Raw genomic sequence first — 23,463 nt, 5'->3', positions numbered from 1 at the left:
TGTAGATGGGTATGATACACTTTGTCATTTTCTTGTTACTGTTCTAGGTCTTCAAACCAAATAGGGGATATGGATTTAATATTGGGAAATACTTATGTTACTTAAATGCTAATGAACACAATGATGATTGGAAATATGTGCCGACACAACACGAAATATAACAATTGAGAAAGATATATATGATAAGGTGCAACAATAAAATTGGAAATATCATCCACTCATATATACCATATAAGTGATTCAAATTGGATCAATGAAAATTATCAAAGTTCTATGATTGTATCAAATCATGACAGACTTCAAAAACTTGTGGACAATGAGCTATCAGGAAGACCTCTGGATAGTGGCAGTTTGTAGCCAGCAAGGAACGACGAGGACCTCGGTCAAAGCGTGCTGACCGAGGCCCATGGAGACTGCGCAGTGGCGCAAACTAGCAGTTAGAAAGTCCGGATAAAAAAACGGAGGCTATTTTTGATGCGCGATTAGCGCTAATCGCGTATTGCTGGGAAAAACCCCTCGAAATGGAATGGCCCCGAGCGCTCGGTCACAAGGGAAGCCGAAAACTGTGGGGAAAGCGCTAAACAAAAAGGCAGGTCCCACGCCCAAAAACCGGTGGAATATCGGAGGAATTTTGGGTGGTAAGTAGAATTGTTAAGAGACCCAGCGATGCCATACAGCGAACGACGCGTGTCCGGTGGATGAGAGAGAAAGCTGCCTCTCATCGCAGGCTAACATCCGAGCAAGTCAACCACGCGATAAGAGCGATAACCGTAGGACTTGGAGGCCCCATATCTAACGACGGAGATTGTGCCCGATGGGAAACCGGATCTGGAGGGAGAATTAAGCTACATCACATAAAAGTCTGAAGTCCGATTTGACCGTTGAGTTGGTGGATGAATCATTACACAGAGTAACTGAAATACTGAACCGTTTGAGGAAGAGCTGGCACAGTTCATAAGAGGACAAGTGGCCACTTCCCTGTGAGACGTTACACAGTGGCGATGACGCGAAGGCAGGGAATTCCAAGCGAACAGCAGCAGGTGATCCGAAGGGGCGGAAGAGGAAACGAACAGTCATGAGACAAATTGGCTTTAAGCCATGAACAGACAAAGAACAAAAACAAGCGAGACAGAAGAGAAGAAAGAGGAGAATGAGAAAGGAAAAAGAAGACATAAGAGACAGAGAAGCAGAGAACAGAGAGCTGAGCTGACCTGCAGAGCTAAGGCAACATCGAGCATACAGAAGGCTTGAGAGGTTCAAGCAATCCCTGTGAGGATATCTGTTGGGAACTGAGTACCAAATTGGACTCATCCCATCAAGACAAGTTGAGGTTGAGACTTGGTAAGGAAGAGTCTATGCACTCTAGTGGCTTGGGTAATCCAAGTACCACCCTACTAAGCATTATCTGTTTCAGGAGACTCAACTTGAGCTCCCCATTGTAAACACTCTGTTTAAAGACACAATAAAAAGAAGGCCACCACTGAAAGCTGGACCGGAGACGTAGCTAGGAGGATTTGGTGAACTCCTTATTAATTTGTTGTGTTCTTGTATTTGTTTACTGTGTTTCTCTTACTGTTTTCCAGTGTCTGTTTATTTTGCAATCTTATCAATCTGTTGCCTAAGATAACATAGACACACACCAACACATGAGTCTGTAATACCTTCATTCATTAAATAATTAACTGAGATCAATCACAAGTGATTTTCAGATCAAGTGGTATCAGAGCTTTAGGCTGTTAAGGTTAGACAAGATTGTGTTGGATTTAGCTGTTTAATGCTAACTAGATCAAAGCTCAAATTAGGAGAAGGAGAGTTGGTCAAAACTAATCTTGAAATTGGGAGAATCTATCCTTAGAAGACCATGTCAGAGGAAGGTTCTATGGGGCCAGACCCTCAATTCATAGATAGTTTCCTAGCCATAAAGTCCATGGTAGAGGAAATGTATAGGGATTTTAGGAAACATAAAGATGAAGATTCATTAGGCTCCAAACAAGACAAAGAGAAGATGAGTCTCACTTCCATGACCACTCAAAAGGCAAAGGGAAAGAGGAAAGCTTTCTCACACCTCCTAATAGCCCTGAACATAAAAAGAAGGCATCTTTGATTAAACTAGATGTTAAATTTGATTTACCTATATATGATGGAGAGTTGAAGGCAGAAAAGCTGGACAAAGGATTAGACAAATTGATGTTTATTGCAGAGTGCAGAGTATTGATTCAGACAAGAGCAAGATTTAGCTGGCAAGCCTACACCTTGGAGGCATTGCCTTGGTTTGGTTGGAAGGCAGGACCCAAGATGACATGAAAAGACGTGGTAAGACTATTTCTGTCTGGAGTAAATTTGTTTCTGCAATCAAAAAGTAGTTCTATCCATTGGCCTACATGCAACAAGCCATGATGAGCTGGCAAACTCTTCGACAGTTGAAAGGGAAAAGTGTACAAGGTTACACCCAAGAATTTAGAAAGAGAGCATTGATTCTAGGAATCTCATTAGACTCACCTGAGACTTTGTTGAAGTACATTGGTGGTCTACACAGCTACATGAGGCACACTATCCTCATGTTTAATCCCACTGGCATAGATGAGGTATTTGTTCAAGCTAATCATCCAGAAGCTAGAGGAAAGAATGGAAGTCCAGAAGTTGGGGGATCATCCCAACCCACTGCAAGCAATAACAAAGAGAAAAGAAAACAGAAATGGAAAGCAAGGAAGGCTAACACTGCACAGAAGAGCAAGTATTCATGCACTCACTGTAAGAAGGATGGGCATGACGATGAGCACTGTTAGATTCTGCATCCGGAGCTGAGGCCTAAGAAGTTCGAGGGCAAGAAGAAGACTACTGCAGCTATTCAGAAAGATTTGGGGTCAGACTTAGGAGATGAAACAACTATTGTAGCCAAAGGTATAAAAGGTAATAATTCTGAAGCATCTATTAGTAATTCTGCACAATCTACTATTGATGAAGAAAATGAGAGAAAAAGACATGAGCTTTTCCATATTCGAGTTATTTCCGAACATCAAAATATTGATACTTTGTTTGATAGTGGCTCACAAGTAAATTTAATTTCTGAAGCAATTGTAAAGAAGTTGGGATTAATGACTACACCTCACAAGAAACCATACCCATTAGGATGGTTAAATGATAAAGCACAACTACAAGTGACTAGACAATGCAAACTCAAGTTTTCTTTTGGGTCAGCATTTGTAGATGAGGTTGAGTTAGACATAATTCCTTTGGATATATGTGGAATTGTTTTAGGAAGTCCTTACTTGTATGATAGAAAAGCTATTTTGTATAGAGCTGAGAACAAGTATCTACTTGTTAAAGATGGAATCGAATACTTTGTAAGAGCTCATAAGCTTAAGAATAATTATACTCTCATAAACTCAGGGCAGATGAAATGAATGATAAATTCATGCAAACAATTCTTACTGATGGTTGTAAAGGAAAAGAAACCTGATAAAACCAATGTATTTGAGGGCTGTAATGCTAAACAGCAAGCTGATTTAGAAAAGGTTGTTTTAGAGTATGATATCTTGTTTCAAGAACCTAAAGTTCTGCCACCCAAAAAGGAAATAGTGCATGATATTATTTTGCAGCAAGATGCTCCATTGCCTAATATTGGAATGTATAGGTTGTCCGCTTTAGAGAATGCTGAAATCAAGAAGTAGGTGCAGGAGTTGCTCGAGAAAGAGTTCATCAGACCTAGCACATCACCATGTGGGTCACCAATCGTTTTGGTGAGAAAGAAAGATGGCTCGTGGAGAATGTGCATTGATTACCGAGCATTGAATAAGATAACAATAAAAAATCGTTATCCACTTCGTCGCATAGATGATGTTTTAGATCAATTGAAAGAAGCTGTTTATTTTTCCAAGCTAGACTTGCATAGTGGATATCATTAGGTCAGAGTGGCAAAACAAGATTCATGGAAGACTACTTTCAAGACAAAGCAGGGATTGCATGAGTGGCTGGTTATGCCTTTTGGCTTAACTAATGCTCCTGCTACTTTCATGAGATTAATGAATGATGTACTCAGACCTTTTCTTGATGATTTTGTAATTGTGTATCTGGATGACATTATGATATTCAGCAAAACATGGGAAGAACATTTAAAGCATGTCAAGCAGACACTAGATGTTTTGAAAAGAGAAAAACTTTATGTTAAACTCTCAAAATGTGAATTTGGCAAAACATCTTTGAATTATTTGGGACATATAGTAGGGGGTGGTGAATTGAAGATAGATCCCTCTAAGGTGGCAGTCATTGTGAATTGGCCTAAACCCAAATCTGCTACAGAAGTTAGGAGCTTCTTAGGAGCGGCACAATATTGGAGAAAGTTCATTTCTAACTTTTCCTTAATTGCAGTGCCATTACATGCTTTAACAAGATTGAACAAGGTGTTTCAGTGGGGAGGCAAACAGCAGAAAGCCTTCGACACCTTGAAAGAAAAGATCAGTACAGCACCTGTACTAGCACTGTGTGATCTTCAAAGATCATTTGAGATCCAAACAGATGCCAGTGACTATGCTGTGGGAGCAGTGTTGACACAACATGGTAAACCCATATGTTATCATTATGAGACATTTAATTATGCAGTAGTTAACTATCCTACATATGATAAAGAATTGTATGCATTAGTACAGAGTGTGAAAAAGTGGAAACATTACTTAATGGGCAAAGAGACAATAATACATACTGATCATCAACCACTTCAATATATACACTCCCAAACTAAGTTGCAACAATCAAGACACTATAGGTGGATGGGTTTTCTACAACAGTTTCATTTAGTCATCAGATATAAAAAGGGCATACACATTAAAGTTGCAGATATGTTATCTAGACCCATTATAAATGCATCTACTATACTTAAGCATAATTCTGTGTTACATGAGAGCTACATTGAACAATATGCTCAAGATATAGAATTTAAAGATGTATATGCAACTTTAAGTCAAGGCAAACGAGTAAAAGAATTGGATTATCATATAAAGGATCGACTCCTATATCATTGTGGGAAGCTATGCATTCCACAAACTAAAAGAGTAAAGATAATTCGAGAAGCACACACTTCTCTAATATCAAGCAACTTTGGGGTAAGTAAAACAGTTGCACAGCTGCAAAGATTTTGTTATTGGACAAAAATGAATGAGACAATTTCTAGATATGTAAGAGGGTGTACTATGTGTGCTAAAAGCAACCACAACAATAGAAAACTAGGCTTGTACACTCCATTACCAGTTCCTTCTCACCCTTGGGAAAGTGTTTCCATGGATTTTGTTGGAGGACTGCCTAAATCTAGGAAAGGTCATGATTATCTATATGCCGTTGTGGATAGGTTCAACAAAATGTGTATTTTGATACCTTGTAGTAAACAGATTACAACTGAACAAACTGCAAAACTGTTCTTTCAACATGTATGGGTTCATTTTGGATTACCCACTTCCATTGTATCTGATCGAGACACCCGATTTGTGGGGAAGTTTTGGTCGAGTCTGTGGGAACTAATGGACACCAAATTGAAGAAAAGCACAACTTTCCATCCACAAACCAATGGCCAAACCGAAGTAGTTAATAGGATAGTGATCCAGTTACTCAGGGGATATTGCAGCAAGCATCCTAAGCTTTGGGATGAACATTTATGTTATGTGCAACATGATTACAATAGAGCAAAACATTCTTCTACACAGAGATCTCCTTTTGATACCTGTTTTGGTTTCACACCAAGGTCTCCTTTGGGTTTTGTCTTTCGTAAAGACACCACTGTTGAGGGACACAGCGATGTGGATAGGGCAACTAGGTTCATTGAACAAATCCAAGAGATCCACCAGGCAGTACAAGAACAGCTAGAAAAGAGCCAGGCCAGATACAATCCAAGGCATGACAAGCATCAGATGGAGCATAGTTTCCAAGTTGGTGACCAAGTCTGGCTATATATCAACAAGACAGAATGCAAGGTGAAGGTAAAAAGCTAAAGCCTATCAAGTATGGACCTTTCAAGATACTTGAGAAAATTGGTGAGAATGCTTTTCGCCTTGATCTACTAGCTTACATGCACATCTACTCAGTCTTAAATGCAGAGTGCTTGAGAGTATTTGAACCTTCATTAATTGAGGATCCCGAAGAGCAGAGTGAATTGCCTTCTATTGATGACATGTTACGTGAATATCTTAATGAATTGCAGGAAGAAACAGTTCTGGACAGGAAGGTGAGGACGACGCACAGGGGAGAGATTGAGTACCTTAGAGTTGGGGTCAAGGGTTCAAAGCTGAGTAGTGCAAAGAGGATAGAGATTGGACAAGTGAGACAATTGTACCCTCACTTATTCGATGCTTGAAAACCAACTTTTGGTGGTCCAAAATCTTTTTCAGTGGGAAGGCCGTGATCCGAATTGGATCCATGAAAATTATCAAAGTTCTATGACTGTATCGAATCATGACAGACTTTAAAAACTTGTGGACAATGAGCTATCAGGAAGACCTCTGGATAGTGGCAGTTTGTAGCCAGCAAGGAACGACGAGGACCTCGGTCAAAGCATGCTGACCAAGGCCCAAGGAGACCGCGCAGTGGTGCAAAATAACAGTTAGGAAGTCTGGATCAGAAAATGGAAGCCTTTTCTGATGCGCGATTAACGCTCATCGCTAGGCAAAACCCCTCGAAATGGAAAGGCCCCGAGCACTCGGTCATAAGGGAAGCCGAAAACCGGGGGAAAAGTGCTAAACTGAAAGGCGGGTCTCGCGCCCCAAAACCGATGGAATATCAAATGCATTTTGGGCGGTAAGCAGAACTGTCAGGAGACTCAGCGATGCCATACAGCGAAGGACACATGTCCAACGGATGAGAGAGAAAACCCCCTCTCATCGCGGGCTAACGTTCGAGCAAGTCAACCACATGATAAGAGCAATAACCGTAGGATCTGGAGGCCCCAGATCTAACGATGGAGATTGCGCCTGATGGGAAACTGGATCTGGAGGAAGAATTAAGCTGTGGCACATAAAAGTCTGAAGTCTGATTTGACTGCTAAGTTGGCGGATGAATCATTACACAGAGTAACCAAAATACCGAATCGTTTGAGGAAGCGCTAGCGCAATTTGTAAGAGGAAAAGTGGCCACTTCCCTGTGAGACGTTACATAGTGGCGATGACGCGAAGGCAGGGAATTCCAAGCGAACAGCAGCAGGCAATCTGAAGGGGCGGAAGAGGAAACGAACAGTCATGAGACGAATTGGCTTTAAACCGTGAATAGATAGAGAACAAAAACAAGCGAGACAGAAGAGAAGAAAGAGAACAGTGAGAAAGGAAAAAGAAGATAGAAGGGACAGAGAAGCAGAGAACAGAGAGGCAAGCTGACCTGCAGAGCTAAGGCAACATCGAACAGACAGAAGGCTTGAGAGGTTCAAGCAATCCCTATGAGGATATCTATCGGGAACTGAGTACCAAATTGGACTCATCCCATCAAGACCAGTTGAGGCCGAGACTTGGTAAGGAAGAGACTGTGCAATCTAGTGGCTTGGGGAATCCAAGTACCACCCTACTAAGCATTATCTGTTTCAGGAGACTCAACTTGAGCTCCCAATTGTAAACACTCTATTTAAAGACACAATAAAAAGAAGGCCACCACTGAAAGCTGGACCGGAGACATAGCCTAGGAGGATTGGGTGAACTCCTTATTAATTTGTTGTGTTCTTGTGTTTGCTTACTGTGTTTCTCTTACTGTTTTCCAGTGTCTATGTATTTTTCAATCTTATCGATCCGTTGCCTAAGATAGCATAGACACACACCAACACATGAGTCTGTAATACCTTCATTCATTAATTAATTATCCGAGATCACTCACAAGTGATTTTCAGATCAAGTGGTATCAGAGCTCTAGGCTGTTAAGGTTAGACAAGCTTGTGTTGGATTTAGCTGTTGAATGCTAACTACATCAAAGCTCAAATTAGGAGAAGGAGAGTTGGTTGAAACTAATCCTGAAATTGGGAGAGTCTTTCCTCAGAATACCACGTCAGAGGAAGGTTATATCGGGCTAGACCCTCAATTCATAGATAGTTTCCTAGCCATAAAGTCCATGGTAGAGGAAATGCATAGGGATTTTAGGAAACATAAAGATGAAGATTCATCAGGCTCCAAAAAAGATAAAGGAGAAGATGAGTCTCACTTCCATGACCACTCAAAAGGCAAAGGGAAAGAGGAAAGCTTTCTCACACCTCCTAATAGCCCTGAACATAAAAAGAAGGCATCTTTGATTAAACTAGATGTTAAATTTGATTTACCTATATATGATGGAGAGTTGAATGTAGAAAAGCTGAACAATTGGATTAGACAAATTGATGTTTATTGTAGAGTGCAGAGTATTGATTTAGACAAGAGCAAGATTCAGCTGGCAAGCCTACGCCTTGGAGGCACTGCCTTGGTTTGGTGGGAAGGCAGGACCCAAGCTGACATGAAAAGACACGGTAAGACTATTTTTGTTTGGAGTGAATTTGTTTCTGCAATAAAGAAACAGTTCTATCCATTGGCCTACATGCAGCAAGCCATGATGAGCTGGAAAACTCTTCAACAGTTGAAAGGGAAAAGTGTACAAGGTTACACCCAAGAATTTAGAAAGAGAGCATTGATTCTAGGAATCTCATTAGACTCACCTCAGACTCTGTTGAAGTACATTGGTGGTCTACACAGCTACATGAGGCACACTATCCTCATGTTTAATCCCGCTAGCATAAACGAGGTATTTGTTAAAGCTACTCATTTAGAAGCTAGAGGAAAGAATGGAAGTCCAGAAGTTTGGTGATCATCCCAATCCACTGCAAGCAAGAATAAGGAGAAAAGAAAACATAAATGGAAAGCAAGGAAGGCTAACACTGCACAGAAGTGTAAGTCTTCATGCACTTACTGTAAGAAGGATGGGCATGATGATGAGCACTGTTGGATTTTGCATCCGGAGCTGAGACCTAAGAAGTTCAAGGGCAAGAAGAAGAAGACTGCTGCAGCTATTCAGAAAGATTTGGGGTCAAACTCAGGAGATAAAACAACTATTGCAACCACATGTATAAAAGGTAAGAATTTTGAAGCATTTACTAGTAATTCTGCACAATCTACTATTGATGAAGAAAATGAGAGAAAAAGACATGAGCTTTTCCATATTCGAGTTATTTCCAAACATCAAAAGATTGACACTTTGTTTAATAGTGGCTCACAAGTAAATTTAATTTCTGAAGCAATTGTAAAGAAGTTGGGATTAGTGACTCTCACAAGAAACAATACCCATTAGGATGGTTAAATGATAAAGCACAACTACAAGTGACTAGACAATGCAAACTCAAGTTTTCTTTTGGGTCAGAATTTGTAGATGAGGTTGAGTTAGACGTAATTCCTTTGGATACATGTGGAATTGTTTTAGGAAGTCCTTACTTATATGACAGAAAAGCTATTTTGTATAGAGTTGAGAACAAGTATCTACTTGTTAAAGATGGAATCGAATACTTTGTAAGAGCTCATAAGCTCAAGAATAATTATACTCTCATAAACTCAGGGCAGATGAAACGAATGATAAATTCATGCAAACAATTCTTACTGATGGTTGTAAAGGAAAAGAAACCTGATAAAACCAATGTATTTGAGGGCTGTAATGCTAAACATCAAGCTGATTTAGAAAAGGTTGTTTCAGAGTATGATATCTTGTTTCAAGAACCTAAAGGTCTGCCACCCAAAAAGGAAATAGTGCATGATATTATTTTGCAGCAAGATGCTCCATTGCCTAACTTTGGAATGTACAGGTTGTTCGCTTTAGAAAATGCTGAAATCAAGAAGTAGGTGCAAGAGTTGCTCGAGAAGGGGTTCATCAGACCTAGCACATCACCATGTGGGTCACCAATCGTTTTGGTGAGAAAGAAAGATGGCTTGTGGAGAATGTGCATTGATTACCGAGCACTGAATAAGATAACAATAAAAAATCGTTATCCCCTTCCTCGCATAGATGATCTTTTAGATCAATTGAAAGAAGCTGTTTATTTTTCCAAGCTAGACTTGCATAGTGGATATCATCAGGTCAGAGTGGCAGAACAAGATGCATGGAAGACTGCTTTCAAGACAAAGCAGGGATTGTATGAGTGGCTGGTTATGCCTTTTGGCTTAACTAATGCTCCTGCTACTTTCATGAGATTAATGAATGATGTACTTAGACCTTTTCTTGATGATTTTGTTATTGTGTATCTGGATGACATTCTGATATTTAGCAAAACATGGGAAGAACATTTAAAGCATGCCAAGAAGACACTAGATGTTTTGAAAAGAGAAAAACTTTATGTTAAACTCTCAAAATGTGAATTTGGCAAAACATCTCTAAATTATTTGGGACATATAATAGGGGGTGGTGAATTGAAGATAGATCCCTCTAAGGTGGCAGTCATTGTGAACTGACCTAAACCCCAATCTACTATAGAATTTAGGAGCTTCTTAGGAGCAATACAATATTGGAGAAAGTTCATTTCTAACATTTCCTTAATTGCAGCTCCCTTACATGCTTTACCAGGATTGAACAAGGTGTTTCAGTGGGGAGGCAAACAACAGAATGCCTTCGACATCTTGAAAGAAAAGATTATACAACACCTGTACTAGCACTGCCTGATCTTCAAAGACCATTTGAGATCCAAACAGATGCTAGTGACTATGCCGTGGGAGCAGTGTTGACACAACACGGTAAACCCATATGTTATCATTTTGAGACATTTAATTCTGCAGTAGTTAACTATCCTACATATGATAAAGAATTGTATGTATTAGTATAGAGTGTGAAAAAGTGGAAACATTACTTAATGGGCAAAGAGACAGTAATACATACTGATCATCAACCACTTCAATATCTACACTCCCAAACTAAGTTGCAACAATCAAGACACTATAGGTGGATGGGTTTTCTACAACAGTTTCATTTAGTCATCATATATAAAAAGGGCATACACAATAAAGTTGCAGATATGTTATCTAGACCCATTATAAATGCATCTACTATACTTAAGCATAATTCTGTGTTACATGAGAGCTACATTGAACAATATGCTCAAGATATAGACTTTAAAGATGTATATGCAACTTTAAGTCAAGGCAAATGAGTAGAAGAATTGGATTATCATATAAAGGACCGACTCCTATATCATTGTGGGAAGCTATGCATTCCACAAACTGAAAGAGTAAAGATAATTCGAGAAGCACACACTTCTCTAATATCAGGTCACTTTGGGGTAAGTAAAACAGTTGCACAGCTGCAAAGATTTTGTTATTGGCCAAAAATGAATGAGACAGTTTCTAGATATGTAAGAGGGTGTACTATGTGTGCTAAAAGCAAGCCCAACAATAGAAAACTAGGCTTGTACACTCCATTACCAGTTCCTTCTCACCATTGGGAAAGTGTTTCCATGGATTTTGTTGGAGGACTACCTAAATCTAGGAAAGGTCATGATTATCTATATGTCGTTGTGGATAGGTTCAGCAAAATGTGTATTTTGATACCTTGTAGTAAATAGATTACAGCTGAACAAACTACAAAACTGTTCTTTCAACATGTATGGGTTCATTTGGGATTACCCACTTCCATTGTATCTGATCGAGACACCCGATTTGTGAGGAAGTTTTGGTCGAGTCTGTGGGAACTAATGGACACCAAACTGAAGAAAATCACAACTTTCCATTCACAAACCGATGGCCAGACCGAAGTAGTTAACAGGACAGTGATCCAGTTACTTAGGGGATATTGCAGCAAGCATCCTAAGCTTTGGGATGAACATTTATGTTATGTGAAGCATGCTTACAACAGAGCAAAACATTCTTCTACACAGAGATCTCCTTTTGAGACCTGTTTTGGTTTCACACCAAGGTCTCCTTTGGGTTTTGTCTTTGGTAAAGACACCACAGTTGAGGGACACATCGATGTGGACATGGCAACTAGGTTCATTGAAAAAATCCAAGAGATCCACTAGGCAGTACAAGAATAGCTGGAAAAGAGCCAGGCCAGATACAAGGCAAAGCATGACAAGCATCGGATGGAGCATAGTTTCCATGTTGGTGACCAAGTCTAGCTCTATATCTACAAGGACAGAATTCAAGGTGAAGGTAAAAAGCTAAAGCCTATCAGGTATGGACCTTTCAAGATACTTGAGAAAATTGGTGAGAATGCTTTTCGCCTTGATCTACCAGCTTACATGCACATCTACTCAATCGTAAATGTAGAGTGGTTGAGACTATTTGAACCTTCATTAATTGAGGATCTCGAAGAGCAGAGTCAATTTCCTTCTATTGATGACCTGTTACCTGAATATCTTAATGAATTGCAGGAAGACACAGATTTGGACATGAAGGTGAGGACGACGGGCAGGGGAGATATTGAGTACCTCAAAGTTGGGGTCAAGGGTTCAAAACCGAGTAGTGCAAAGTGGATAGAGATTGGACAAGTGAGACAATTGTACCCTGTCGATGCTTGAAAACCAACTTTTGGTGGTCCAAAAGCTTTTTCAATGGGAAGGCCGTGATCCGAATTGGATCCATGAAAATTATCAAAGTTCTATGACTGTATCAAAGCATGACAGACTTCAAAAACTTGTGGACAATGAGCTATCAGGAAGACCTATGGACAGTGGCAGTTTGTAGCTAGCAAGGAACGTCGAGGACCTCGGTCTAAGCACACTGACCGAGGCCCATGGAGACCGCGCAGTGGTGCAAACTAGCAGTTAGGAAGTTCGGATCAGAAAACGAAGGTCATTTCTGATGCGCGATTAGCGCTCATCACTGGGCAAAACCCCTCAAAATGGAAAGGCCCCGAGCGCTCAGTCACAAGGGAAGCCGAAAACCGTGGGAAAAGCGTTAAACTGAAAGGCGGGTCCCGTGCTCCAAAACCGGCGGAATATCGGAGGCGTTTTGGGCAGTAAGCGGAATTGTCAGGAGACCCAGCGATGCCATACAACGAATGACACGTGTCTGGTGGATGAGAGAGAAAACCGCCTCTCATCGCGGGCTAACGTCTGAGCTAGTCAACCACACAATAAGAGCGATAATCGTAGGATCTAGATGCCCCAGATATAACGACAGAGATTGTGCCCAATGGGAAACCGAATCTGGAGGGAGAATTAAGCTGCAGCACATAAAAGCCTGAAGTCCGATTTGACTGCTGAGTTGGCGGATGAATCATTACACAGATTAACCGAAATACCAAACCGTTTGAGGAAGCGCTGGTGCAGTTCGTAAGAGGACAAGTGGCTACTTCCCTGTGAGATGTTACACAGTGGCGATGACGCGAAGGTAGGGAATTCCAAGTGAACAGCAGCAAGCGATCTGAAGGGGCGGAAAATTAAACGAGCGGTGATGAGACGAATTGGCTTTAAGCCATGAACAGATAGAGAACAAAAGCAAGCGAGACAGAAGAGAAGAAAGAGGACAGTGAGAAAATAAAAGGAAGACAGAAGAAACAGAGAAGCAGAGAACAAAGAGCCGAGCTGACCTGCAGAGCTAAGGCAGCATCGAGGAGACATAAGGCTTGAGAGGTTCAAGCAATCCCTGTGAGGATATCTGTCGGGAACTGAGTACCAAATTGAACTCATCCCATCAAGACCAGTTGAGTTTGAGACTTGGTAAGAAAAAGTCTGTGCACTCTAGTGGCTTGGGGAATCCAAGTACCACCCTACTAAGCATTATCTGTTTCAGGAGACTCAACTTGAGCTCCCCATTGTAAACACTCTATTTAAAGACACAATAAAAAGAAGGCCACCACTGAAAGCTGGACCAGAGACGTAGCCCAAGAGGATTGGGTGAACTCCTTATTAATTTGTTGTGTTCTTGTATTTGCTTACTGTGTTTCTCTTACTATTTTTCAATGTCTGTGTATTTTGCAATCTTATCGATCTGTTGCCTAAGATAACATAGACACACACCAGCACATGAGTTTGTAATACCTTCATTAATTAATTAATTAATTGAGATCACTCACAAGTGATTTTCAGATTAATAAGTGTACATTGGATTCTACATAGTTGATACCTAATTTTTCTACACAGTTGATACCTGATTTTTCTGTACATTAAGATATGACAATTTATGAATATTGTCGTACAAATTATATCTTTTCAGATTGATCTCTGCAAGGTCAATTTTACCTTGGGAAGAAGTTAAATAATTGCAATTTTTATTGAATTAAGACTTCTATGATTCTAATTTAATTTGAAATATGTTTTCTGGATTATCACATAAAAATTATAATTGCCAAAGTTTCCAACCATCCAGGGTGGTTCATATTGAAGACAATGCGATGAACCACACTTGATAGTTCCAAATATCTGCAACGAAAATTACATTTTTTCTGTTCTTTTTATGAAATTATAATTAGTAATTGTTCTTGGAGGAAAAAACATGTTTGTATAATGTTTTTTAATACTTCAGTTTCATGTGTATCTTATTTTGGGAAAAATTTGGTTTTGTGATACACACTATCATGACCTTCTTTGAATATTAAGAAAAATAAAATATATATTAAGTGGAAAAGATATTTTCTACAATGAAAATGAAAAGTTGGTAATGGAGAGAAGAGCTTAAAAGAATGTGATGTGGAGCATTAAGAAGCTTTTTCTTACAATGCAATAAATCGGAAAAGTCTTTTTGTGTGATGAGATGTATTGGATGGAAAACAACATTGGGTCCAACACATCCCAAAGGAGAAAATTTTGTGATGTGCATTTTAGTTCATGTGAAATATTGTGAAGGAAAGTTTTTGTTAAGAGCTATGATGAGCAAACTTTTTCACTGTCCAAATTCTTTCCTCCCTCACAAAATTCAGAATGAGCAATATAATGAGAGAGAGGTGGAAATGGTGACTATGATAAGCATCTAGTTTCAAATCCAAATGTTGCAGAACATAGTTACTAAGTTTGAATTGGAATTTGGAATCGACTTGGATACGTAAAAAATAGAATGGAAAAAATTTAATTCCAAAAAATTAGATAATATACATCTTAAACACATTTTGGATAATATATATTTAAAAAAAAAAAATTCATGAAACAATTATACCTTGGGTTCATTTTCTCTCTAATTTATTTAGAATTTTAAATAACTTCTAACTTTGAATAATAAAATTTTTTATAGACAAAATTCTAAAAAAATCACACATTTTCCCTCTCAAACTTATTTCTTTCCAAAGCTAGATCTTTCCATAATTTCAAAACTTATGTAAAATCCTTTTATAATAAATAACTACACATTTAAAAATATTCAAAACTTCTCTTTTCTTTCAAACATTTTAACCAAATTAAAATTGGAAAAAAAACCCAAAAAAGTCCAATTTCACAATTACTTGCATTTCCTTTTTTTCAAAATACATATTGGATTATGCTCCACCTTTTGAGTCATCTGAAAAAAAAAAAAAAATCTATAAAAAACAGAATATGATTTAGTCTTAACATCAATGCTGGTACGTATGAGTTTCCTTTACAATTAGCATCCATCGTAGCATGCATTTCATCGAACCACTTAATGTGCTTAACAGTCTAACCTATAGAATCTAAGTAACCCATAGGTCCATAAAGATAATTTTCCTCTTTTCTTGAGCTTGAACACCATCCAACGATTATCTATTTGTGTTTGGGCAGGTACTTCCCTTAGCTATGCCAATGAAAGAACGATCCATGTGGCTGAACTATGGGTTTTCTTTTATCCAATCTACTATGTTAACCACCTACATTGTGAACCAGATAGATTTTTGTCATTTGATAGAGTGTTACTTGGGAGCGGGAACGAAAGTGGGGAGCGGGAGCAAAAATGGGAGCAGGAGCGACATTTCGGAAGCTCCCGGTTTGGGAGCGAATCCTGGAGCGATTTTTTAAAAATATATATATTTTTTATATTTTTTACATTTTGATACATATGTGTCAACAAAAACATGTAGAATGATGAATTAGATATAAAAAACATTAAAAACATAGATTGATCATTGAACCATATCACATCAATCATCTAGAAGTTATAATCTTCATCAACCACGTCCACAAGTTAGTAACATACATATTACAACTGCAACATATTGAGTCTCGTGAATCATGATTCATCAAATTCAATCTTAAAGTTTCAACTTCAAGCTTTCAAAATTGAAAATTCAATATATAACATTTATCATCATTGATCACCAAAGTTGTACTTGTAAGCTAAGTTTAACCATTACAAGAAATAATATCTAAGTTTCTAACTGTTAACATGAAATGAAATGTTATAAAATGAATTATGAAATGAAATGAAACAACTTTAGTCTTTCACGAAGCATCATATTCATAATTCACAATCATTAACAATGAGTTATAACTGCCAACTTCAAACTTCAAACTTTCATTGTCACAGTCATATATTGTTTACAAAAAATATCATTATGATATGAAAGAGTCAAGAGTCAAGGACTCAAGACTCAACAGTTATGAAAACTAATAGAAACTAGAAAAGTCAAGTAAACTGTAAATCTATTATCTACTACTGCATGTGGCCCTTATCACGAGAGTCTACTGTATGAGCAAGTCGTGGTGGTCTTCTAGGAGTCTCCTGCACAGACCGATGACCAGAACTAGAAGGCACATGCCCTCCACGTGAGGGTGTAGATGTAGGTGGCGACAACAAAGGAACAAGACTCGGAACTCGAGCACTGCTACTGGATGATGGAGGTGGCATGGCTGCTGCAGCTGCTTCATCTTCATCCCTTATAAGTTCTTCTTCCAGTTTTACAAGATGTATAGTGCCATCCTCTAGGTGGTTGTCCCAAATTTTATATGTTGGATCCTCATAAGCCCGATCACAGTAATGACTCAACAACCTCAAGTTGTAGTGCACATAAACCAAGCTTTCTGCCCGGTTTTCATTGAGTCTGTTTCTTTTCACATTATGTATGAAGCTATAGGTGCTCCAACACCTCTCTGCAGAAGAAGTATTTACAACCTGTGATAGATTTTTTTTTTTCCAATTTTGGCAAAAGTCCTTGGCCGCCATATGATTCCCACCATGTGAGAGCATCAAATCTGTCTCTGTCTTCCATTGAATGGAATGCACCAAACAAACCAGTGCCACTGAAGTATCTGCCTATTTCAAGGCACACACTAGCACATTCCTCCTTGTCAGGTATCAACTTTTCTAATGCATCCAAATATCCTCTAGTTACCTCTTCATCTAAATGGGGTTTGGTCCTAACCCCACCCCCTGGTGCAGGTTGGCCCAACCAAGATGTAGAGTAGTATTTTGGCGTAAGGATATATGCCAAGCAATGTAGTGGAAGATTAAGTTTATTCCACCGTACACACACACAATTGTGAATCAGTTTGTACAAGTCGGGATCATTGTTATGAACAATATCTTTTATTTGCCCCAACATGGTATCCATCTTCTCATACACCTCGCCAATCATTGGTTTATCTGTATTTGCAAACCGAATCATGTGATAAATGGGCTTGGTGAAATCCAATACTTGCCTCACACTTGCCCAAAACATACCATCAAGAGCGGCCTCCTCCACCAGTTCAAAACCTCGCCTGTCAGCTGCATTTGTAGCCCTTTCCTTTAATACCTGCCAGTGTGGACTTGATACCATGCTAGCCAATGACTCTCTTACCTTCAAAAGGCCCCTGAAGGTGAGGTAATAGCTACCAAATCTAGTCCTTGCAATCTTCAACAACTCCAATCTTGAGTGACTGTGGAAAAGGCCATGGGTATTGCTATGATTTGTAATAAATTTTATAATTTGTTTTCCTTTCTTGTACAAATCACCAATCCATTTGTATTGTTTATTTTTGTTCTTAACAACATCATGCATCAAAAGGTTCAATGTGTGAACCAAACACTCAGACCAAAATATGTTGGGGTATTTATCCTCAATAATTGCTCCTGCTGACTTACAATTAGGAGGATTATCAGTGATGACTTGGATGACATTGTATGGCTCAATACGGTCAACTGTTTCAAGTAATGCTTTTGCAATGTTGATGCCAGTCTTGAACTTCTCTGAGTGATCATATGCATTTAGAAAGATGGCACCACTAACAGACACAACAAGAACACTTATCAATGGCTTGCCTTTTACATTTGTCCATCCATCAGATACAATGGACACCCATGGTCAGTGTAAGAACTTGTCATTCTATTCAAAGAATGTGATATTTTTGCTTTTTCATGATTAAGTCCAACGGTTCTTGCCTTGTCATACCCAGGGCTCATGTATCCTTTAGGGGCATCATTTATGGCAGAAACCATTTCGTGCCAATAAGGTGAGTGAAGAACATTGAATGGTATCCCATATGCATAAAGAAACCTATAAACTTTTGAATCCACATCATTCCTACACCCCTCATCAAGGAAATCTGATATGGTCCTATGCCTTGAAGCTGATGACCCTATGCCTCCATATCCACTGCCTTGGGAGGATGCTGAAGGAGTTATTTGTGCTTGTGATTGTGAGCTTGGTTCAAAGAAACCCCTTGATTTTTTAAATTTGTATTGGGCTTCATCCTTTTCCCTTATCTATTTGGCTCTATCTGTTGCTGACACAGCTGCACAAGTTTTGATTCCTATTTGTTTATCTCCATCCCATGGCCTTTTCCCGCAGAGGTGTTTTCTGGCACGGGTGTATGAACCTGTGTAATTATTGTTGCAATGGGGGCAATGAAATTTAGTGGTTCCACCCCCTTTCCCTGCTTTAGGCATGTTAACATATTTCCACAATGGGGTTTGGTCTTGTTTAGTTTTTTCAGTTGTTGAATCATGTTCACCCTCCTCCAGCGCCTCCTCACCGGGGTTTTCATCAAATCCACTTTGTCCCCCTTCTTCATCCCCCTCTTCATTTTGACCCCTCCTTTTCCTACTCTCCAGCACCATAATAACCAGAAAAGGAACCAAGAAGAAGAAAATGCCAAGAAATATAACCAGGTCCATGATGTTTGAAATTTGTAGTTTTGAATCTGCAAAATTTAATGGGAATGAGAATGGGAATCGGAATAAGAAAATTAAAAATGTATTTACTATTTATTAATTTTATTTATTTAGATTCATCATTCTAGAAATAAGTTACTAACCTACTAAATTACTAAGTTACTAACCTACCTCAAATCCAAGACTCCTTGCAGGCTTGCTCCTTGCTCCTCGGCGCTCGCTCCTCGCTCCTTGGCACAAGCTCCTTGGCTCTCCTCCAATTCTCAAGTCACAATGACTTACAAAAGCCCTCCAAGGCTTTATATAACAAAAACATTTCTTAAAACAATTTTTTTCTTTTACGCGCGGATTTTTTTTTTCCGCCTGTTTCGCTCCTAGTGGTAGCATGCGTCGCTCCGAGAGCGACGGGAGCAACGCTCCCGAAGTCGCTCCCTGTTTTGGCAGGGAGCTCAATTATTTTTTCCGGGAGCGCGCTCTCGACCCGCTCCTGAGCCACTCCAGCCTGGAGCGCGGATTGGGAGTCGGTTCGGGGGAGGGGGGGGGGGGGGGGGGGCGCTCCCCCGCAACACTGTTCTAATCTTATCAATAAATTTTCGTATTTTTGACCTTGATTCCAATGAATTTGGTAACCAAATTTTTGTATTTTACAACCTTATTCTCACGAATTTGGTAACTATGTTGCAGACGAACCGCAAAATGACAAGGATAGAGCCACATATGTCATGTATTGTGCCTTTGGCCCCGCGAGAATCAAGAGCAAAGGTAAAAAATAAAGGCAGTTGTCTATGGAGACCGTTTGTTTTTTAAGTAGTTTATAAAAGGGGAGGAATTGTTCGGAAGGTCAAAAGTGGGGTAAAAACATTTCAATTTTTTTTTGTAAGGAGAGTGTTTAAATCATGTTTTTGATGGTGGAAACAGATTTAGAACCATCAAAAACTTCTAGGGCACCTAAAATTAGGAAGTTTCACATCTTTTACTTGGATTTAAAAAAATACCTTCCGCAATTTTTCAAAATATGACAGGAATTTCCATAACTTTCAGGGCAAAAACGCATAATCTTAGACTATGACGTTTTGCCGTGAAAAATCATGAAATTCTGGCAATATTTTGATAAAATTGGGTATGGATTTTTGTAAATTCAGAGTACATCACAGTGGTCAAACTTCAAGATTTTGAATAAGCCAAAAATTTTTGATGGCGCTGAATCTATTTCCACCATTAAAAATATAATTCAAACACTACTATGCAAAATTTCTTTAAAATTATTTTGCCCAAATTCCAACCACTTTTGAAGCTCGAAAAAATTCCTTCCTAGGCCTCGGTATGCCACGCCCACTTTACTCTGGATTGCGGCTGTGCTTTCGACGAAAAGGCCGTTACAAACTCCGCAGACTTTCTCATAAAGCGGCCAAAAGGTCATCGTAGCCTCTGTGGCTTTCCACAGAATGGTAGTTGTTGACCTCAAACACTCATAATATTATTAAGAAAGATATGAACATAACTTGCGGTCCCTTTTGCACCACAGAATGAACCCTAACCATTGCTTTTAGCCACTGTCTTTTTCACCAAATTGTAGTTATTGACCCAAACACTCGTAATATTCAAGAAGAAATGACCATGACATAACCTTTGGCATCTTCGTAGTTGCATCCCAGAATGAACCATAACCATGCCTTTCCCTAGCAAGAAGCTTCACTGTATTCTTCCAACTATTGTATGGGAAGATGTTTAAACGTTCAAAGATTCTGACTTTCTTCAGTTAGTTATTATTAAAATCTATATAAGAATTGTAATTTTGAATGGTTTAATTTATAATTTGCTCACATCATTTCCGGGTTCTTCCGCATCAGACGAAGATTGCATTGATATCAATCCCTTCATTCCACAACAATCGCAGATTCGCCATGGCAAGTCTTCGGCTCTTGGCAGCAGGTAAAGTTATGGTTTTCTCCTATTGAAACTCACTGTGAATTTGTATATTGTTTCCATTATTCTCATCCGGGTTTGACGATTATCTTAATGATACTAATTATCTCTTCATTCCGCCACAGTTGCAATTTGCACCGTGGGAGGACTTCTTATTCTGATAAGTACGTTTAGGCCGATTTCTGCCTATTTTACTCTATCTCCTATTGAACCTCACTTTGGAATTGTATAAAGATTATATGCTCATATCAATCTCTTCATTTAACAGCATTTACAGTTTGTCTCACGGCGGGATATTCACATTGCCCTGCGATGTTGACATCACCGGGTAGTTTACGATTTCTTCCTCTCTGTGCGTCATTTTGCCTCTGACTGAAAATTTTGTATAATGTTTCCATTATTCTCTTAGGATTGGATTAAAGTCGCATTAATATCATTCTATTTATCCCTTGCAGCTTTCTTAGTTCCAGGACTAGGGGTGTTCTTAGGCATCCTCTTTTCTATAATACTCTGCATAACTTGTCGTGCCTGCTTGAGGAGAATTAAATCTCCTCCTGGTGGCTCTATTTCACTGGTAGAGAAATTCCTAAGGGAATATGCCTATGAAATGCCAATGCCCACCAGATATTCACAGTCTCAACTCAAGAAGATCACAAACAACTTTGCAGAAAAGTTGGGTGAAGGAGGTTACGGTGTGGTTTATAAAGGAAAGCTACACAATGGAACTCTAGTGGCTGTGAAGCTTCTAGATAGGCATAGGCACAGCGAGGCCCAATTCATGAATGAAGTGGCCACCATAGGACATGTTCATCATGTCAATTTGGTTCGTCTCTTGGGGTTTTGCTTTGAAAGCTTTACCAGCGCGCTTCTATATGAATACATGCCTAATAAATCTCTGGATAACTTTATATTTGCGGGAAAAGGAGAAGGGGGAGTGTTAAAGTGGGAACAATTGTATTCAATAGCTCTGGGTTCGGCTCGAGGAATTGCATATTTGCACCAGGATTGCAACAAGCTCATCGTACACTTCGACATCAAACCTCACAATATATTGCTGGACGCCGAGTTCACACCAAAAGTTTCAGATTTCGGTCTGGCCAAACTTTGTGGGAAGGGAGACGACCATATATCAATGACAGCCGGGAGAGGCACGCCCGGTTATGTTGCCCCAGAGTTGTGTCACAGTGACGCGGGTCCTGTTACAGATAAATCAGACGTGTATAGTTTCGGAATGCTGTTGCTAGAGATTGTTGGGGGCAGAAAGAATCTTGATATGCGTTTGAGCCGTTCCAGTCAGTGGTACTTTCCTGACTGGGTTTCCAATCTGCTTGAGAATGGGGAGTTAGGGATGCGTTTGAGAGAAGGAAGAGGAGAAATTGAAAGGGAAGATGAGGAGAAGGTGATGAGGCTTATGACTAAAATTGGGCTTTGGTGCATACAATACAACTCCACAGATCGGCCTTCTATGGCCAGCGTTGTTCAGATGTTAGAAGGCAATGAAGACGCGGTGGTCAATCCTCCTTTGCGCTTTGATATATTCTCCGTTGCAACTGAAATGCCCGCAACCCCTGAAATACCATTGTTGTCCAGGACTGAAGAATCTTCTTAATCAATTGATATGTAGAGGAGGTTGGGTTATTCAAACAGCTGGGTCATCTCTACTATGCTATCTTTGTGATATTCAGCGTCCGGGGATTGTGGTACATTTTGTATGGCCATTTGATACTTTAATATCTCAATATCGATGTAAATTATATCTTTTCAGATTGATCTCTGGTACGTTAATTTTAATGTCTACGGTATTTACACACTTTATTTCTCAGTATCGATGTAATTTATATCTTTTCAGATTGATCTCTGGTACGTCAATTTTAATGCCTACGGTATTTACACACTTTATTATAGCCTTCGAATTACACACTCAATGATCACCTTTGAATATTAAGCAAAATGGAATATATATTGACGGGAAAAGATCTTTTGTGCAATGCAAAATAAATTTTGGTAATGGAAAGAAGAGTTTGGGAGAATGTGATGTGCAGCATGAAGAAGTTTTTTTAACAATGCAATATATCAATGAAACTTATTTTGTGTGATGAGATGTATTTTGTGTGCTATTTGTGTAATGTATTTTAAATATATTTAAGACTCAAGCCCCTAGGTTACAATTGATGTTTCAAAAATAAGGTTTGAATCTAAAACTCTAGAATTCTCCCTGTGTGAGATTTTTTTTTTTGAAAACCCTAGAGTGACAACCATGTTTTCATGCACTTTTACTTTATACTTTGCTTGGTTGTATTTTCTATTAAAGAATTTCATGTAACCATCTATTTTACTTAATGATGCCTCCTTGGAAATAATGAGCAGCATGGTGAATAAAAGTCATGATCACTTGGTAATCAAGTTGGATCCTTGGTCACTAAGATAATAAAGTCGTTCCTCCTCTTGGTTGCGGCGGTGCTTTCGAAGAGAAGGTGAAGACTTTCTCATAATGCGGCCAAAAAACCATTGTAGCCTCCCAAGAGTTTTCATAGGAAAATGGATTTGACGTTGCCACTGATGATGGTCATTCATACATAGCGTGGCAAAGATTAAAGAG

At 39.2% G+C, this 23,463-nt stretch overlaps 1 pseudogene; it reads left to right on the top strand.

Annotated features, from left to right (window-relative positions):
• Positions 1-21,471: 21,471 nt before the first annotated feature.
• LOC149149281 (rust resistance kinase Lr10 pseudogene) lies at positions 21,472-22,473 on the top strand (annotated as a pseudogene).
• Positions 22,474-23,463: the final 990 nt, after the last annotated feature.

Source organism: Pinus tabuliformis, chromosome 9 (assembly GCF_031772625.1).
Source record: "Pinus tabuliformis cultivar Carrire ecotype Pingquan chromosome 9, CPIR1, whole genome shotgun sequence".
NCBI classification, from domain to species: Eukaryota; Viridiplantae; Streptophyta; class Pinopsida; order Pinales; family Pinaceae; genus Pinus; species Pinus tabuliformis.
This window is presented reverse-complemented; position numbering and strand designations above follow the sequence as displayed.